This window comes from Carassius carassius, chromosome 4, assembly GCF_963082965.1.
Source record: "Carassius carassius chromosome 4, fCarCar2.1, whole genome shotgun sequence".
Classification (NCBI taxonomy): Eukaryota; Metazoa; Chordata; class Actinopteri; order Cypriniformes; family Cyprinidae; genus Carassius; species Carassius carassius.
This window is the reverse complement of record NC_081758.1, coordinates 5,675,975-5,696,555: the sequence shown is the minus strand read 5'-3', so window position 1 is coordinate 5,696,555 and position 20,581 is coordinate 5,675,975. Positions and strand designations below refer to the sequence as shown.

General features: G+C 38.3%; 1 protein-coding gene across 1 annotated transcript in view; it reads right to left on the bottom strand.

The window, feature by feature from the left end:
- The window catches only part of LOC132132893 (nucleus accumbens-associated protein 2), a 40,954-nt gene extending 20,822 nt beyond the window's left edge, over positions 1 to 20,132 (bottom strand). Inside the window, exon 1 of the mRNA XM_059545460.1 lies at positions 19,940 to 20,132. The gene's annotated coding sequence lies outside the window, so the exon portion shown is untranslated. The remainder of the gene's footprint in view (positions 1 to 19,939) is intronic.
- Between the last annotated feature and the right edge of the window lie 449 nt (positions 20,133 to 20,581).

The window sequence follows — 20,581 nt, the reverse complement described above, 5'->3', positions numbered from 1 at the left end:
ACTGTATCAAATGCCATCTTTAAATCTAACAGCAATAACACAGCAGATATGGCAGCATCAAAAGTCAGTAAAATATAATTCAGAACTTTAACCAGTGCTGTTTCTGTGGAATGTTTTTTCTTGAAACCCCATTAGAAGACTTACTGAATATTTAATATATATATTTTTTTTGAAGAATATTGTTTTTAAACAGAAAGCTTTGTAGTTGATCAACCCCTATATTTTTCTAAAATGTTAGACATTAAAGAGGAATTTGAGATTGGCCTAAAATTAGTCAGCACTGTCAGATCTAAATTAGGCTTTTGGAGAAGTGAATGTACAATGGCGTGCTTCATGTCATCTGGAACCATTGCCATTTCAAGGCAGCTGTTCATAATCATAAGAACAGTAGGCCCAATCACCTCAAAAATGTTTTAAAAAAATTGAGGAGGAAGAACGTCATAGGAAGATCCAGAGGGTTTAATCTGGTGAAGGAGAGGATGGAGATTATGCCGCTGATTATATCCTTTCTTCAAAATATATTATCTCATTAATATTGTGTAATTATTAATCAAGTGATTGATCAGTATTTAACCTCCAAGATTGTTGTATGATGTGACTAAATGAAGAAGCCATCTATATACCATAGATTGATGCATGCTTACTCAGAAACATATTTTCTCTTCTTAGAAGTGTCTAGGTTTTACATGTTACGAACATGTGTGAGTGTATTCTCTTTCCTAGGGTCACAAGGTCTGCTAAAAGGGACCGGAGGAGGCCTCTCCTCCATGTGCTACGAGAGAGACATGCAGTACTGTGACATGTCTAAATGTATACTAGATATTAAGAACTCTGTTTTATCCTGTATTTCTATTCTTCAAGATTAATGTCAGCCTGCTATGTGTGTGTAACCAACTGTAGTGATAAGAAGACTTGCTAGTGCTAGAGAACCTTGAAAATAGCAGATAAGGGCTGTGTTTGCGTGTGTGTGTGCCCATAAGAGATGCAGCTGACATCGCTGGATTTTAGACCTAAGATGAGGTGTCTTCTTCACCCGTGCTGACGCCTGCTACAATCACTGGAGATATGCTGAAGATGTATATGCCCATATGTGAAGATTGTCTAAGTTTATCTAGGTTTTGGAACCAATCATATTGCTGCTGACCAGAGCTTTGACGTAACTAAAGTCTTCTGTCTGGAGTATAACTATGGCTGATTTTGTATTGTACGTCGGAGCAGCTTGTGAACTCCTTCGAGAGTGTTGAGGCTGACTTCTGCTGATGAAACTGCAAACTATTTTCTTCAAGTAAAATTATTATTATTAATTGAACTCATCTCTGACTCCTGGTCTTCATTGCGACAACATCTGGTCCTTGGGTTTTGAACTGTTATTCCCCAACACTGGCTTACAATATCTTGTAGAGCAGGCAGAGTTACAGGCTCAAACTGACTCAAGATGCTGGTAAAGAGTGGAGGGACAGAGGGATCTTGACAATAGAGGGAATATCTAGCCTAATATCTCTTATACTGTCCACAAAAAATTAAGGAATTTGCCACACATAGCCAGAGACTCTGTATGTAAGAGATCAACTTAAGAGTTAATAGCCACATTAACAGTGGAAAAAAGTGCTCTTGAATTATGAAAGTTCTTTTTAATCAAATCTGAAAAGTACTTCCCTAATCCTACCCCTAAACCCAACCCTCACACACTAAACTACTGGCAGGTTTCATATATGTATATATATATATATATATTTATTTATATAACACAGTTTCGGATGTTTTTTAAACATTTTATGAGGAAACAGGAAGTGTAAACATCAATTGTAGTACCCATGTCATTTATTGTGGATTATTCGGAAATGTATCAATAAATGTGAACCTGGAAAATGAAAAAACAGTCAAAGAGTATGTCTTGCTTTTAATTTTTTCAGAAATTATGTAGTTTACAGACAGTTTCACCATCTGAGTGCAAATGAGATAAGGAGAGGTTCAGGATTTATACCATAATGTATACACCTTCCAAGATAACTGTGTCACCTGGGGCTGTGGTCTTCACCAATAATGTGCTCGCAAGTTACTGCAAAAAGATCATGCCACCTGTTAACAGGTACATGAAGTACTAACCCTATGCAAGCATATGTAAAAGGTTAATACAGTATATTGAATATATCATAATCATTCTGATTACATCATTCACATCATTCAATCAATCAGGTTACAATTAATCAATATTTTCCATTACACATTACACACATTTGTGTCCTCATAAACCATATAAACCTGCACACACACACACACACACTCGCTCAAAGCACCAATGATGAGTCGGCATGACACACACAGAAGTTCCACTTTTGAGAAACACTGCAGCTCATTTCCAGGAACAACAAGTAAAACGCAGCATCTCTCTGTCTCTCTGTCTGTGTGTCTGTCCATCAGTCGCTCACTGGATTTCAGAACCATGAGGAGACAAAGCTTTCATGAGCATCCGTCTCTCATCGAGACTCAACAAGTGCAGCTGCATGAGTGTATGTGTGATGAAAGTAATCAATGCTGTGTCTATAACATCACACACACAGAGACCAGCTACAGTTACACAGAGAGAGAAAGAGAGAGAGACACAGCAAAGTCATTTGAGGACAGAAGCAGCAAAGAAAAGCAACTGCAGCACACACACACACACACACACACACTGCACTGATTTCACTGAAGGAAAATCACACTGTCCTGAAAAAGTCCATGAGGATGATTTTTGTGTTGTTTGCTGGGTGATTTATGAGCTTGCATTGTCATCATAAGAGCATCACAATATGAATATGAATCAGCTAAATGATGCAATAACTCACTTCTGAACATTCAGCCTGCATAGTGCAAAACAATGCCAGTTTCTTTGTCTTGTTTAACTGTAAAAATATCCAAAAATCACAGACAGATTCTGAAGCAGAGTCAGTTTTAATACTGTGTGCAGTTGTGAGTCTCATGTCCATTTATCTGAAGATATTTTCACCGTTAAAGCCGGTGGTGTTTTTAAAGTGCAGTAGTTTTGTTCTGCAGGTATTTGTCTTTGGCACAGACACAGATGGTGAAAGGAGAAAAATCTCTCCGTCTGAGCTGCAGGTGAAGTTATCATTCCAGGCTGGCAGACACATGAACTCGAGACAAACACAAAAACACAAGGACATCCAACACTGACAAGCTCTTCGTCTGCAGTCTGAATGCATTTAATATTTCTGCTGTGTTTGAGGTGACATCAACTTTCTCACCCAGTGTCAGTTTTTTTTTTTTTTTTATACATATGAGTGCTTTTTTGCATTGCAACACAGTTTTCATGGCAATTACTTTAATATATATATATATATATATATATATATATATATATATATATATATATATATATATATAAAATACCATTATTATAATTATGGGCTTAATTTTCTGTAAGCAAAAGAGAAATGCTTTCGATTTTGTGGGGAAATCTGAGCCGCAAGTGCTTTCGTGAGATCGCTCACTGTCTGTTCAGTGTTGGATTAATACTACGTGACTAGATGCAGGTCAAAGATGACATTTCATGCCAGAGAATGCAAATTGAAACTACAGAAGCTTCTCACCAGAGAACGACATAGAAAACACAAGTCAGTCTTGCTTTAAACATTTGCCTTGATTTCCACAGATGTGAGTTTCTTCTGCTTACCAATGCTGCATTTATTTGATCAAAAGTAAAGTAAAAAAGTGAATTTTTATTATAATTTGTTTTCTATATACGAGTACTGTATATTTAAAAATTGTATTTAATGCTGTGATCAAAGCTGAATTTTCAGCATCATTACTCCCCTCTTCAGTGTCACATGATCCTTCAAAAATCCTTCTATTAAATAACATATCACATTAACAGAAAACAGCTATTTTAAATTGTAATATTCCACTGTTTTTAATGTATTTTGGTCAAATAACTGCAGCCTTGGGGAGCATAAAATATTAACAGAGAGAAACAAATTAATTATTCCAAACTTTTCACCAGTAGTGTTACACTTTTCACTGTGTGTAAATGAACTACACTAGAAATGAATATTTCCCTGTATCCTGTGACTGTGACAAAGTTATATGACATATATGACAGACAGCCATCACACGTCCTCGTGAGTCATGAAGCACTGCTGTCACATGTGAGGATGGGTGTTCACGTCACACTGCTAGTGCCACACATGCATGTACATGAAGGAACAGTGTCGAGTCAGGCCTGCACGCTCACACTAAATATAGACTTAGCACATCTTTGATAAGGAACATACAGACATGAACTCCATAAATCTGCGGAGATCCTCAGCCTGACCATTGATTTATCAGCACGTGTCCGTCTGCGAGTCAGAACTGGGCTACTCCTCAGACTCAGAGGAAAAGGAGTTCTGTCAGAATAAAACATTTTGTCCTTGGGAAAGCGTTAAAGAACCTGCAGAGCGCAAGTCAGTCCAGCAGAAACACGTTTAGATGTATATCTGCTCGTACTCGCCAACCCTCTTCATGTGAACAGTCTGCTTTATAAATATTCAAGCACTGCAGTCGTTCTAAAGTCGAGCGTGTCTAAGTGCACAGACACAACACACTCAGTCCACGTTGAGACACAGCGCTCCCTGGCAACAGGCCTGCCAATCAGGAGCGTCTGAGGAACGTACAGAACCCAAAACTAGAGCAAAAGCACAATCTCAGCAGTCCTTCAAATTCCAGCACGCTGCATTCACTGCAACTGATATGTGATGCACTTTTGATTGCATTTGGCCATGAACGTTTTCCTCAGTTTATGAATCACCTGGGAACCGAACCCATGGCCTTGTGGTAATGGCAGGAACACAATCTCACAGCGACTGGAGATCTGTTAAGGGTCCAGCGTGTTTCTTAATAAAGAGGGAGCAGCGCTGGGGTGAGATGGACACAGAAATATCATGATGACACTTCCTCTAATACCACTGAGTATGATATACGATCCCTTAAGTGTCACCCTGTTAAATTTTATGGATGAACGTAACTGTATCAAATGGCCTTTTACTGAGCTGCGATACTGTTTCCTAAATATTTCGAGATGCTGGGGCTCAGAGCTGAAGTTCTCAGTTATGTTTCATTAAGTGATCAACGAGCAGTTTGAGGTCAGAGGAGATGCATGTAAAATAAATTATTATAACTAATATGACTTAGTGTGATATCAAGTCGCTATGATTTAATTAACCAAAATATACACTGCATGTTTCAGAGTGAAGCACAGCACTGTGTTCATTTACATGTGAGCAGCTCATCATCCATTGTTTTCAACATCTCACAGTAAACTATCCAGACAAACTTTGAGCTTGAGCTGCTTTAACATGTATTTGGAAATGCAACATGCAGCAACAATCTTCACAAAACTGTAAAGAGAAGCAAAAGAGACGTTTTAGGGACTCCCTGCAGTGTTACATCAAAATACAAGCTTGATGGTCTAATATTTGAAAATGAAGAAATGAAGACAACCATAAATATGAAAACTGTGTTAAAATTGTAATTGTTTAATTGTAACTGTTGATTAAACATCTTAAAAAAACAAATACTTTTTCCCCGCAAATCATGCAACCCTATGGGAAACTCTTTTTCTAACAGAAATGTGAGAATCAGACATCTCCACTGAATCTCACTGCTGTCTTGGAGAAACACCGGAGATCTCATGTGTGGTCTGTGTGTGTGAAGGTTAAGGCTCGTTCAGCCACAGCAGAATCTCAGCAAGGCCTGTGGTGAGTCGGTGGACACACTAATGGACACAAGCTGGCAAACAAACAGTGAGTCCAGCAGTCGCCGCCAGACCTCCACACACAACTACAGCTCCAACAATGACAAAACCGCACAGAAGAGTAGACTGTGATGTCTGTGTGCGATATGGGTCTGGTCATAGATGCTCTTAAAGATGTTCAAGATGTATTTGATTCACTATTGACTGTCACATGAAGTGTGACTCTCTGTTAAATATGTCATCTGAATGTACAGTTCTTTCACAATACAATGACAGTATTTCACAACTTTGACTTGTGAGCATAGCTGTACCCACCACTGAGGTCCCCGAGGTCCAGACCTTGCATGAGCCTTCCCAAACTAGAAATCAGTGGTTAAGTTGTATTTACAACACTGTTCCAGATCAGTTCAACCAAAATATTCAGATGTGTGCAATGCATTTTATGGAGGGCTGTTTCCTGATCCTGGGAGGGTAGACTGCAATACCGGTTGTTCTGACTCACAAACTGCAAGTTCGTTTTCAAATTTAAAGGAATTGGCACTGATGATTCAAATGCGAGTTTTGGGCAGTGTAGAGAGTAGCGTTTGTTGTTTGCAATTTCTCTGATCACAAATGCAGACAGGTTTCAATGTTTACACGGCACGATGCAACGCTACGCATAAAAAGACAGGATAAGTCATAATAATCCGTAATTATGTCACCACTGGATAGAACAAATGCCTCATTTGTAATGGGTTTTATTAGTTTTGTCTCATTGCGTCGGTGTTCTAACAATTTGTGCTACACTGTCAGTTTTTGCTACCTCGCATTAAAACAGATGGTTGCATAATTTGGAAGCAAAATCCTTTATTAACATGTACACCAACCCCAGCGGTTCTCAATTCCAGTCTCCGCACCCCCCTAGCTCTCCATTTTTTGTATGTCTCTCTTTGTTAACGCACTTTATTCAGATAATCAGCTAGTTGGAAGTGAGCTCCGTGCATGAACTGTGTTCCTATTGACATGGTCTCTAATCTACACAGTGTTTACTACTCCCTGAGAAGGGGAAATCTGTTGAAGTTTACTTCACTTCCAAACATTCATTTATGGGTTTTGTGCTGCGCAGTGTCTTGCACATGGACAAGTGTGACATTATATGTCTCTGTAAATAAATACAATTTAAATTCACATCTTGCACACTCCAATGCACTCTGAATGGAACACACACGCTCCCTTCGAACTGGAATCATGGCTGAATATCCTGTGACATCCACTTTGCAGGGCACTTACGTTCGAATAGAACAATCGTCTGAAGCCATAAGAGAAACAAATAAAATGTGCAGAGCACGGGGGTGCTTTGTGCTTTGTATTTGGGAGAAATTTCAGAAGGACTTAAAAAATGATGACAGATATTTGTTAAAGATCAAGTGCTGTAATCTGGAAATATAGTACAAAGAAGACCCACCTGCTAATGAACAATGGAATAGTAGCCGAGAAAATAAAAGGAAATACTTTTTGTCAGCAAATGGAGGAAATGCATTACAAATAATGTACCTGAAACTGATTAAAGGAATATATGTAAAGTCTAGTAACTAGTTCCTCATAAACTCATTAAGAATTCTGATGAAATTATACACAACAATGTGTATGCGCGTGTGTGTGTGTGTGTTAGAGTTCTTAGAGTTACAAATGATCTGCTCTTATCATCTGATCGTGGGTGTATCTCTCTATTAGTTTTATTGGATCTTAGTGCTGCGTTTGACACAATTGACCACAACATTCTTTTGCATAGACTTGAATACTTTGTTGGCATCAGTGGAAGTGCATTAGCATGGTTTAAATCGTACTTAAATGACCGCCATCAGTTCGTAGCAGTGAATGAAGATGTATCCTATCGATCACAAGTGCAGTATGGAGTACCTCAAGGCTCAGTACTAGGGCCGCTACTCTTCACGCTTTATATGTTACCCTTGGGAGATATCATCAGGAAACATGGTGTTAGCTTTCACTGTTATGCTGATGATACTCAGCTCTATATTTCTTCGCAGCCCGGTGAAACACACCAATTTGAAAAACTAATGGATTGCATAGTCGATATAAAAAACTGGATGACGAGTAATTTCTTACTGCTAAATTCTGAAAAAACAGAGGTGTTAATTATAGGACCTAAAAACTCTGCTTGTAATAACCTAGAACACTGTCTAAGACTTGATGGTTGTTCTGTCAATTCTTCGTCATCAGTTAGGAACCTAGGTGTGCTACTTGATCGCAATCTTTCCTTAGAAAGCCACGTTTCTAGCATTTGTAAAACTGCATTTTTCCATCTCAAAAATATATCTAAATTACGGCCTATGCTCTCAATGTCAAATGCAGAAATGTTAATCCATGCATTTATGACCTCAAGGTTAGATTATTGTAATGCTTTATTGGGTGGTTGTTCTGCACGCTTAGTAAACAAACTACAGCTAGTCCAAAATGCAGCAGCAAGAGTTCTTACTAGAACCAGGAAGTATGACCATATTAGCCCGGTCCTGTCAACACTGCACTGGCTCCCTATCAAGCATCGCATAGATTTTAAAATATTGCTTATTACTTATAAAGCCCTGAATGGTTTAGCACCTCAGTATTTGAATGAGCTCCTTTTACATTATAATCCTCTACGTCCGCTACGTTCTCAAAACTCAGGCAATTTGATAATACCTAGAATATCAAAATCAACTGCAGGCGGCAGATCCTTTTCCTATTTGGCGCCCAAACTCTGGAATAACCTACCTAACATTGTTTGGGAGGCAGACACACTCTTGCAGTTTAAATCTAGATTAAAGACCCATCTCTTTAACCTGGCATACACATAACATACTAATATGCTTTTATTATCCAAATCCGTTAAAGGATTTTTAGGCTGCATTAATTAGGTAAACTGGAACCGGAAACACTTCCCATAACAACCTATGTACTTGCTACATCATTAGAAGAATGGCATCTACGCTAATATTTGTCTGTTTCTCTCTTGTTCCGAGGTCACCGTGGCCACCAGATCCAGTCTGTGTCCAGATCAGAGGGTCACTGCAGTCACCCGGATCCAGTACGTATCCAGACCAGATGCTGGATCAGCACCTAGAAAGGACCTCTACATCCCTGAAAGACAGCGGAGACCAGGACAACTAGAGCCCCAGATACAGATCCCCTGTAAAGACCTTGTCTCAGAGGAGCACCAGGACAAGACCACAGGAAACAGATGATTCTTCTGCACAATCTGACTTTGCTGCAGCCTGGAATTTAACTACTGGTTTCGTCTGGTCAGAGGAGAACTGGCCCCCCAACTGAGCCTGGTTTCTCCCAAGGTTTTTTTCTCCATTCTGTCACCGATGGAGTTTCGGTTCCTTGCCGCTGTCGCCTCTGGCTTGCTTAGTTGGGGACACTTCATCTACAGCGATATCGTTGACTTGATTGCAAATAAATGTACAGACACTATTTAACTGAACAGAGATGACATAACTGAATCCAATGATAAGCTGCCTTTAACTATCATTTTTGCATTATTGACACTGTTTTCCTAATGAATGTTGTTCAGTTGCTTTGACGCAATGTATTTTGTTTAAAGCGCTATATAAATAAAGGTGACATTGACATTGACATTGACATTGTGTGTGTGTGTGTGTGTGTGTGTGTGCGTGAATGCTCGTGTAGGACAGTTTCCGGCTCGGTTTCAAGATACCAATTCAATCCACAAGATAATCCACTGCTCTTCAACCCTTTGTCCTGAATAAGACTCAGCACACAAACCACACAAACATTTCCTTCAAATAATCCTCACCTGCTGGTGAACTATTCTTGTTCACCAAGTCAAGCAGGACTATTGCTACTGCTCACCCTTGGATCAAACTCTCAACTCAAATCAATACTGAAGAAAAATTACTGCTGGATTATTAACAATGTATCAATGTTGTTGAAAATGAAATATCTCAACTGAAGCTGAAAAAAGTAAGGAACACCAGTAAAAAACAAACACACCTTATAAGAGAATAATCAGATCATCATTTTGTATAGATACAGTAAATACAAGTTATATGATGTTTATATTGTGTATCTACACAATATAAACGTCATACAACTTGTATTTATCTACACAAAATGATACAAATGAGTGAATTTGGGTGGACTTGATTGAGTTTTTCTCGTAACAAAACGCTAAAACCATGGGTAACTAATTTCAATGAATTCACAACATGTTATTACTACACTCTACAAATCTCATTTTAAAGTCAAGTACTCTATGGCGTACTGGCGCCACACATCTTGCACTTTCATAACATTATCAAAGGCACTTATCAAAGTGAGTCCAGGCATTACTGTGTGCTTTTTTTAAAGCCATTTTTATACTTTAGTTCTCTGGTTTGGATAGCATGCTGTCCTAACACTAACCTGTCAGACCACAAATTATTGCTGTTACATGTTGGTAGTATAGTAACGTGCAGGATGGAAAAGAATAAACTGGAAAAAGATAAATAGCAAACTCAGAGAAACATTACAAAACACTTGCAAAAAGTTGATAATCAACGAGAACAGACAGAGACAAAGGGAGAACTAAGGGTTTAAATACACGGAGCAAACAAAGGAACTGATGAGTTAATTAAGGAGACAGGTGAAAAGAATAACTAATCAGACAACTAAAGAAAACTAGGTCAGAGACCAAACAGAAGCCACATCCACACGGAGCAAGAGATTTTCCTATCTGATCTTTTTCTTTCTTGTTCTAAAAAAATATATAAAAATTAGTACACACAAAACCACTGAAAACACTCAAAACGATGTAGTATACTTGCCAGACCAGTACACTAAAAATGGAGACGAAAACTTGGAGCACGCACATAAACCTTGTGCGCTGAACATTTTTGCTTTAGTAATTTTAGATTTTTCTTTAGTAAAACTAACAGGCTCTGTAGCTTCTGCAGCAGAGACCAAGCATGTAGTCAGCCATTGTTGTTGTCACTATTGTGTGACGTAGGGGTGTTTGACTAGAGTCGAGAAATCATAATCAAAATGTCTCTCCATGTAAAAATAAGAAGACTACTGAAAACAAAATCAAATACAGTCCTGCTTATCAAGTTTACCTGCTGCTAAAGGTCTCAAAACAAAACTATATCTCAATGATATGTCAATGCTAGTGTTTAACTCAAACGTAACTGTGTGAATACTTAGGTTACTTCCAGGATGACTATTTGTGTAAAGCCAGACAGCAAGTGATATCAAGCAGCACCAGCCACAGTTGTGTGCAATATGCATTATTCACAATGTCTTCAGATCTGCTGCTGTCATTCAAGGTAAAGACCCATCAATACGGTGTGAGCTGGAACTGTTGGGTTTTAGATTTCAGTAAACAAATAGTCCAGATGATAAATATAAATGCAAAGAGTGAGTGTGTCATAATGTAAATGAATTTAATGTCCATTTCCTGCTCAAGACTTAGCGATCACATGATCACCAATGAATTTGTTCATAACAGCAAATGTTCCATGAACTCAATTTGTTCATTGCACTTTCAAATACATATAGCACAGGTCAAAAGTCAATCTAGAGAAATCTCGGGGCAGCAATTCAAATCACATGGCAGGATTAATTGTTAACAATTCCCCTATTTCCTCAGCTGAACTGCATGATAAAACTGGAGTTTTAAAACTGGCTGCAATGAAGACAGACACATTTCTGACTTGTAAGCATCAGTGCAGTGATGATTTGATCTCATCATTATACTGAACACACTGCTTCACTGTGTCGGCATGCCAAACCACACAAAACAAGACAATCATGATTTAAGATCACCCTGTATTCTACTCAAACTGATCATAAAGCAATGCATGCTCAGATGAGTGCAGCTGCCAGTGTGCTTAGTGAAAGCATGATAACTACATATATGAGTCAGAGAGCAACAGCTCAAACGGTCTCACAGTGTCTGTTGTGATGCATAAAGTATCATGCAACGAGCAGTTTCATCAGTTAATACGGTCTGAAATGTACTGTAGACCAGAAGCAGAAATCAAGAGTTTGGGGCAAAAATGGCACCAATTACTACTGTCGTGATTAGAGTGAAACTGAAAAGTGTTGATTGCTACATTACATTAGATTCGCCAACTGGCTGACTCTGGTCCGAATCCGGATCGCGAGATGTGTCCATCTGGACCACGAAGCCTTTTGACACAAGGAAATAAATAAATGGCAGATGCTATTTTCTAAAAAAATTAAATTTATATTAAGCACATCAAGGTCAGCTCAAGTAGAGCTGTATGGGTCCTACGGCACCACAGGTTGCTGCTACAGTTAACTAACCCAACGAGCCCTGACTTTTTACGCCCCCTCAGGCTGGGCTTCAGGCCTGTTTTAGGCTTCTCCTTATTTTTATATTTTAGACATCCATCAATTAGTGATGTAAAAATTGGCACGCTGGTTACAACACCAGACCAGTGTTTGGTGTCCTTTAGATTTTCAATATTCCAGATTTTCAAATAGTTGTATCTCGGCCAAATATCCTAGCTTATTTATTCAGTTTTCAGGTGATGTAATCTTAATTTTTGAAAAAATGGACCCTTATGGTTTTGTTGCCCAGGGTCAAATATAATAATTAAGCAAATTCAGCTCTAACAGATTACGACAGTGAATTGAGGTTTGTGCTGTTTTTTAAAAAAATTCCATGTAACTTTGTTATTAATCATTATCAGTTCATAAAAAAGATTTAAGGAATGCCACCATTGGTTTGCACTGGATCATGGGAGCAGTGCAGATGAAAATAAAACAGGCTGTTTCCTGAGATTTTTCCAGACATTCTGCTGGAGCTCAACCAAAGATCTGGATCATGGCACATGAGAGCTCATACACCACAGGTGTGCACAAGACAAGAGAACAGGAATGTGGCGTAAAACATATGATAATAATATTCATTTAAAAGGTAAAAACACAAGAATTTTGATTCTTGTGAAGAGATTTAGGACTATTAAAGGTGCTATAGGTGATTGTCTTCAGAAACATTTGTTGTTATACTGGTTGAAAGTCTTCTCACATCCCGATAGCAATCATTAAGTTAAGTGGTTTAATTTTATTAATCTGTATTTATATATTCTGTGGAAAGCGTAGGACCAAGAAATGTACGTCCAATCAAAACACTCGGTCTGAGTGTTTTTAATAGCTTTCCTACCTGCCTGTCAATGTATGTATCTGCATACCTCTGTGCACCGCGCAGTTCAGTTGGGAACCGCTAATGTAGCCTATTGTAGTAATGTTGTCTCTGGTATTGTGGTCTGTGAGCATAAATGCGTTCAGGGGGCGTGGCTTTGGACAGCGATTGCAGGGAGGGAGGACGTTCGCTTTTAATGCTATCAGGCTAATGTCAGCATTTTCCAAGATATCCTACTGCACCTTTAATTGTAAGAAAATATCAGTGGTGTTGCCTGTGCAAAACGCATCACCACAATGCAATAGTTGTTTTCCTACTGCCTGCCATGAAAAGAGAGATTTGGCTTGAGTTGGTCTTCAGTGGCGTCCATGGGATTTTTCCACCTGTTTAATGATTCAAATGGTGCATCTGATCACTAAAGCAGCAGCATACTCTCCTCAATAACACTCTCGATCATTCATAATGTTAATAATTATTATTAGTGTTTGATCACCCCACTATGAGCACTAATATGTTAACTTTAGAGCTGTCAAGTGATTAGAGAGTTGGATTTGTAACTCAAAGGTCACGGGTTCAAGCCACGACACCGAAAGGGATTGTAGGTAAGGGCAGTGAATGTATAGCGCTGTCTTCCACCTTCAATACCATCACTGAGACACCGAACCCCCAAGGTGTGTGTTCACCGTGTGTGTGTGTAAGCGCACTTAGATGGGTTAAATGTAGAGAGTATGGGACACCACAAGTGGCATTTAGATATATTTTCACACTGCAATTAGAACTGCATAAATAATGCTATGAGATTAATAGGTTTTAAGTAGCCATTTAATTAGCCATATTAAATAGTAATAAAAAAAAAAAATTAATTATACGCTAAAGATGAACTAAAAGTGCAAGAAGGTGGCAGTTAATGGGTGAATCATTGAATCATTCATTCAGACGATTCATTTAAACGGCTGATTCATTCAGAAAAAAACTTTTGTTTATGAAATTAAGAACAAAGACAACACTGTGTGTCTAAAATGTAACACAATATTAACTTCCTGTTTATTAAACTGTCATAAAAAATATCTATATTTCATTTCAGTATCTCATCTCAGTCATTGTCCTGCATCATGTTCATCAATGGAGGATGACATACAGGTTTGGGCACGGCGATGCGTTAAATGTCTTAATCGTTTTAACATGCAATTATTTTTTACACAACTGTAATTACACCAAATTAACATGTTAAATTGACAGTACAAGTTAATTTGCTAAGCAAACACTAATAAACAAGAGACTCATTCACATCAACTATGATGAAAGTAATCATATGTAAAAAGAAAATATATAAATAAATAAATAATGAGAACAATAATTTGCATGTTTGTTGAGGCAACTGGTGCATGGTATGTACGTGTTTTAACATGTATCAAACACAGAAACACACACTTAGCAAGATACCTGTGAGCAATACCCGGGCAGCCATTAGAACTGATAAAAGCAGCTTAAAAAGTCCTGAACAACACCACACAGGACGGCTGAAGTGGAAAATCATCAGAACTTTGAAATGTTTACAGTCTCAGTGAGCTCTGCCCTGCTGGAATTATTCAAGATACACACAGTCATTCATGTGGAAGTATTCACAGACTCTCACACACACACACACATAAACTGGCGTGACATCCATAGCATGTGATAATGCCAGGCGTTATGCCAAAGGCCAGCCATGTCACTTACCAGAAATCACAAAGACACAGAGGAGGAGGGAGAGGCAGAAAAGGCTGTTTAATTTAACAAACTATCAAACCTCCAGCCTGAGTCTGACAGTAAATCATACATTCAGAGTCCGTGTGCAATGTTCATTGCATATTGTTGATTTAAAATATCCAAAAAAGAGCGTTTATTGCTCTTATCGCTGCACCATCACTGCATCTCTTTTATCCCATATTTTCCCTCTTACAAAAGTACACAGAAATACAGTTAAGCATGAACAGTTTTCCACGAAGACACTGTTTGCACAACACAAAGACAAAAAAGGTCATTCCCACCCACATTCATTCCGATATCTGACTCAACAGGTTTATACAGTGACTATATGTAGCAGCGGCTTTTGGTTTGGTTTGATTTGATTTGATGGGAGACCTGGATATAGACAGGATCTGAAGTCCAGCAAATTCACCAGCATCTCACTGGCATCAAAGAAACAGTGACAGGTGCATAGTTACTATAAATACATGCCAACTGGGAGTTTACTCACTGTAAACAATATGGACTACATGAGAGATGAACCCTAACCCTGGATTCAAAGAACTCTCTGTGAAATCTCCTATATAAACTGCTTTTGCATAGATATTCAACCCCAAAAAACTATCAATGTAACAGGGCTGGAATAAAACAATTTGAAAGAGAAAAGGCTTTTCTGGGGTCTTTATCAGCATTTCAGTCATATTGGCCTCATTAAGCTCAGCAGTTCAGCTCTGTTATGGAAAAAACACAATTTTGTTATTTATTAATTTTTTTACAGAGAAAATATCGTTATTGGCACAGAGCGCAATAAAACTGATCAATCTTAAAACCAGAAACATTTGGACAATTACACGGTTAGAAGAACAGATTTTTGGTCAGGGGTTATTAAAATAAATAAATAAATTAATTAATTAATTAAAAGTAAGTATGTGCATGTCCATGTATGAGAGTATTATATGATTTTAATTTGTTGTAATTTTAAAGTTTAAGCAATTTTGTTGCGTTTTTGTCATTTTTATTAGTTATCATTTATGTATAAATATGCCTATATAATTTTATTAATTTTTATTTCAGTTTCAGTTTTAGTTATTTTATTACACCAAATGAAAATTAATCTATTTTTAATATATTTCTATAAATTTTATAATACTTATAAAATTCACATTTACTTACAGTTAACAATTTATCTTGTTTCAACCCCCCCCAAAAAACACTAGTTTTAGTTAACCATAACAACCCTGATTTAAATTAAAATAATATTGTAATACCAATCATACTGTAACAGGGTTGAAATATGTTTTGTCGCATTATTTAGGACGAATAATGAACAATGAAATAATAATTATAAATAAAATAATAGTTTTAGGAACTGGCCACTAAAAATCCCCATTTGTGTAGCAATGCTCTCTCGTTTAGCAGTAAGCTAACGATAAATAAATACAAAAGTCTTGACATTTTCTAGCACAAATGGCACATAGTTGTGCCAGAATGTAGGGCTGCAACTAACGATTATTTTGATAATCGATTAATCTGTCGATTATTTTTACGATTAATCGATTAATCGGTTTATGTACTTATATTTTAGTTTTTCCCATTTTTTCCCCAAGTAAATTATTAGTAAATGGTCTTTATCCTTCAGCATAGATTTTTAAGAGATTTTAACCATTTTGCACTGTCATATCCTAATCAAAAATATACCTGGAGTTGTTTTATTGTGTTAGTAATCCTTTGTCGAACTCTTCTGCAATCAGAACACTGACCCATACTCTAGCAAATTTCACAAGGAGATTTAAAATAATGTTTTCACCATGGCAGTCCTTAGAGCTCCTAAAGTAGTTTAACATCCCGAACGAAGCTTATTAAGGAATCTTTCAGAACATATTTTCACGAAGAATAAGGATAAAACAGAATAAAATTGCAGTGCATTGTATTTTATTATTTACTGGGAAACAGCTTTATAGCTTATGCTGTGAAATTGTAAACAATCCTTCGAATAAAGTGCCAGTGACATGAAACCTGAATGTAACTCACAATTTAAAGTAAAATCCATCAGAAGGTTGTCCAGAAAAAAAAAAAAATTGGACAGTCACACACAAAAAACCTGCTGTGTGAAAAAGAGCAGTGAATACTTAGAAAAAAAAGTGCATTTCAAATATCTTTAAACATTTACCTCTCTCATTCAGTCATAATTAGGCTGCACGACTGAATTTTGAACTGGTAAACGACAAACTGACCACAGAACATGTTTGTAAAGCTTTAAATGTTAACTGTTAAAAAGCAATGTTATCAGCTTTTACGACTAAACATTTGCAAACAACATTGTACTGGAGAATCTGCACAAATAAAAGTCTTAGGGGCCGTTCACATATCGTGCCTAAAAACGCGTGGAAAACGCTAGGCGCGCCGCTTTCTCCTTCTTTCCAAAGCGCTCGGGCAGAAGCGCCCCTGAGGCGTCTGCCTTTGATAAGCAACCATGACGTGCTCTCTCCTTGAAGACGCGGAAATTTCAGCAAAGGATAAATGGATTTGCAGCTCAAAAAATCACTTGCAGTAGCTCTGCTACTAAATTTATTTCAAAATGGAAATCCATATACAACTATGATCAGCTGTTCCTTTCATCTTGACTGAGCTTTTAACGTTGTTACGGGAAAGGATGAAGCTGATTGGTTAGTTCTTGTCACATGACCCGCGATGCGCTTGCAGCATTCTGAAAAGTTGAGATGTTTTTAACTCGATGCGGTGCGGTGTTGGAAATAACGAACTTGAGCGTGCAAAAGACGCGATATGTGAACGTCCCCTTAAACAGTTCAGTAGTGCAGAGTTTACAGGTTACTCTTCTTTTTTGAAGGCTCAAAGTAAAGTACTCCCAGTCTCCCACATCCCGCTAAATGCTGCAGAGACGCTGTTCGGGAAGCACGTGACATAAAACGAGGCCAGCTATTGGCTATTCGCTACTTCTCCGTATGTACTGGCTGAGTAAAACCTCCGATGGCTCATTACTGCCACACTTTGGTCACCGCAGATTTGAAATATGCACGAAATGAGCCGCTTACGGCAAATAAAAGTTATTTAGCAACGAATCGATGACTAAATTAGTTGACAACTATTTTAATAATCGATTTTTATCGATTAAATCGATTCGTTGTTTCAGCTCTACCAGAATGCCTTTATCAGTTTGCAGTGAATCAGTGTGAAATACTCCTAAGATTTTAAATGTGTTCTCATCAAAATAAAAGGTCCATGAAGCACATGTGACTGATAGTGTATGCACACATCATACAGAATGACAGATTCATCACAGCACGTCTCAAGAGTCTCTGGGCCCGAGATCTAATAACTGATGTACAGAGCGTGCTCATTGTATTCAGATAAGGCTCTCAGTGAAGGGGCCCGTCAGGGTTCGGCCCAGAGAACAATTCAGGCAAACCAAACAAACCCCGGCTGGCTCTTCAGCCCCATGTGGAATGTTTGGTAGAGCAAGGCCTCGGGAAGGCAACTCAGGACACAGTGCAAAAATACAGCTGCTGCGCGTCATCAGGGACATGGCAGCTGGCCAAACCAAAGACAGCGCTCTTAGAGGCATGCATTGAGCCCAAGAAACATGGCCTTGTGTATTGTGAGAGAATGATGCACAGATGACGATATTGGATGTGTGACCACAGTTTGTTTTGTGAATAAAGGAAAAACCATTGCCCTTCAAGAGACATTTATGAACCAAAAAGGTCAATGTCATGTGGGTGTACAACTACTGTGCAAGCATTTTGATATTTGAGACAGCAACTATAAATCACTGTTTGCAAGTCTGTAAGCACATATTTAAGACTCAGCCACCGAAAAACCTATATGTGCATCCAAACAGTGATGTATTCATATTCAGCTCGTGTGCAGTAACAGCTGGTGTGGATTTTACAGCAGTGTGTAGATGTGAAAAGAAGCCCTGTGGCTCTACAGGCCTGGAAACACGCCACCATAGTCCAAAAACTACCTCAAAATATCTTCACATGCTCGTCCTGAGGAGGAATCCAGAAAAGCGGACATTTGGTAAGGCAGCAAGGCTTTCTTTTGTTAAGGAATATCAGAATCAGAATGAGCTTTTTTTTTATATGACACTAAGAGCACACTATTCTGTTAAAATGACTTCCTGTGCACACAATAAAATATTTGTTAGATATCATCTAGATGGAGAGAGTGAGATATTATGCAGGAAATGCCATGGAGCACATGTTTGTTGCATAGGAAAGGAGGCATTGTGCACAGTCACATGTCTTGGAAACCAGACAGCAGCACGCAAGTCACACACACACACACACACACACACACACACACACACACACACACTGACTCCATGTGGCTATACACTCTCTCCTCTGACCAAACTTCCTTTCTCCAATTTAGTCATCGTCTGAATAATCTTAAAGCAACATACACTCACTCAACCGAAACTAAAGATCAGCCCAGACCTGTCTGAACACACTCTGAACTGCAAATTAAACTCACCATATCAATCAGTCTCAAACCGTTAGTTTGCGTGCACCCGTATCTCTGTTCATGTGGTTTCTGAGTTAAAAATGACATCCGGTTTCAATGAACAAATCAGCTGCTGAGGACTCATGCTACAATTAACTTCATGTATAAACAAAAAGTTGCAACTGGAGATAACTGGGATGGAATAAAGCAAATAAAATAAAATGTATTGGGTGTCTTCAATTTGTATAAGAAAAAAACACATAGATATTTCTATACAATATTTGTTTTCTGTATTCAAGAACTCCAATGTTCTTCAGCCCCAAAACACGTAATAAGATGCTACCATTTTCAGGTAAACGTCATGGTACCTGGTGGTACCATATGGTGTCATGTCCAAAAACAGCAGGCTACTTGACAGGCCTTAGGGAGTTTTGTAAAAGTAAAATAAGTTGTAACAGTGTTTGTGGTGGTCTGCAGTCCACCACAATCATCATCATCATCTTAAGTCTGCATGAAAACGCTATAAAAATAATAAAATAAAGCGCGCGCGCATATACGTCCTGCTCGCGAAAACACATTTCACCGAATTCACCTGCATTCCTTCACTGACACACTTTTATTTTTAAACAGCTTTCAGTAGCCAAAAAAAATGACTTGAATTTGAGACATTAATGTTCACGAGGTAAAAAAACAACAACCAAGTTTCACTTCAGAGTAGCCTATATGACGTACCCTCCGCACTGAAATCTGATCTCCATCAGTGACTCTGAATGATAGAAATATATGAAGTAGGAAATAAAATATGGCCCCATATGTGTCATGCAGTGCTGCCATCAATACTCAAACATGATGCGTGTCATATTTACCCGGCGAGTCTCTCCTCCATATAAGAGCCCGACGCTCTGTAGCGGGGTTATTTCTGTGGAAGTGAAGTTTCCAGCGGGGTCCGTGTTCAGCCAGACCCTCCTCACCTCCACTGCTCTCTCCCTACAGCGCCAGAGCTGCTCTCCCCATTTGCCTCTGTCTGAGTTTCTCTCTCTCTCTATCTTTCTCACACACTTCAGGAAGTGATTTTGCGTTCAGTCTGACATCATTCTCGAACGCTTTCAGGAGTTTAAAGACACAGTCGGACCGTCCCGTACAGTTCATATCTAATGAACAATTATGGCAAGCCGCTTAAACATTTATTCCTCAAACTTAACTATGTTCAAGTACTATATGTTCAGGCAGTCAGGTATTATTGAAAAAAATCTCAGATTGGGTGATTATAACCAACGTAGATCACCTTGTAGGAATTTATTTAATCTGAGTGTACTTAATTATGGGCACTTAAATATTCAGAGAATCACAGAAAGGCTTTTCACACTTGAAATAGTCTACCCTGGGTCATTTTAAACCACGGATAAATGGAATCCTGGGTTATTTGCTTCACGTTTCACACTGCTCCTAAATTACCAGGGGTTAACAATACACAAACACACTCAAAACCTGATGTTTTTTAACATTCT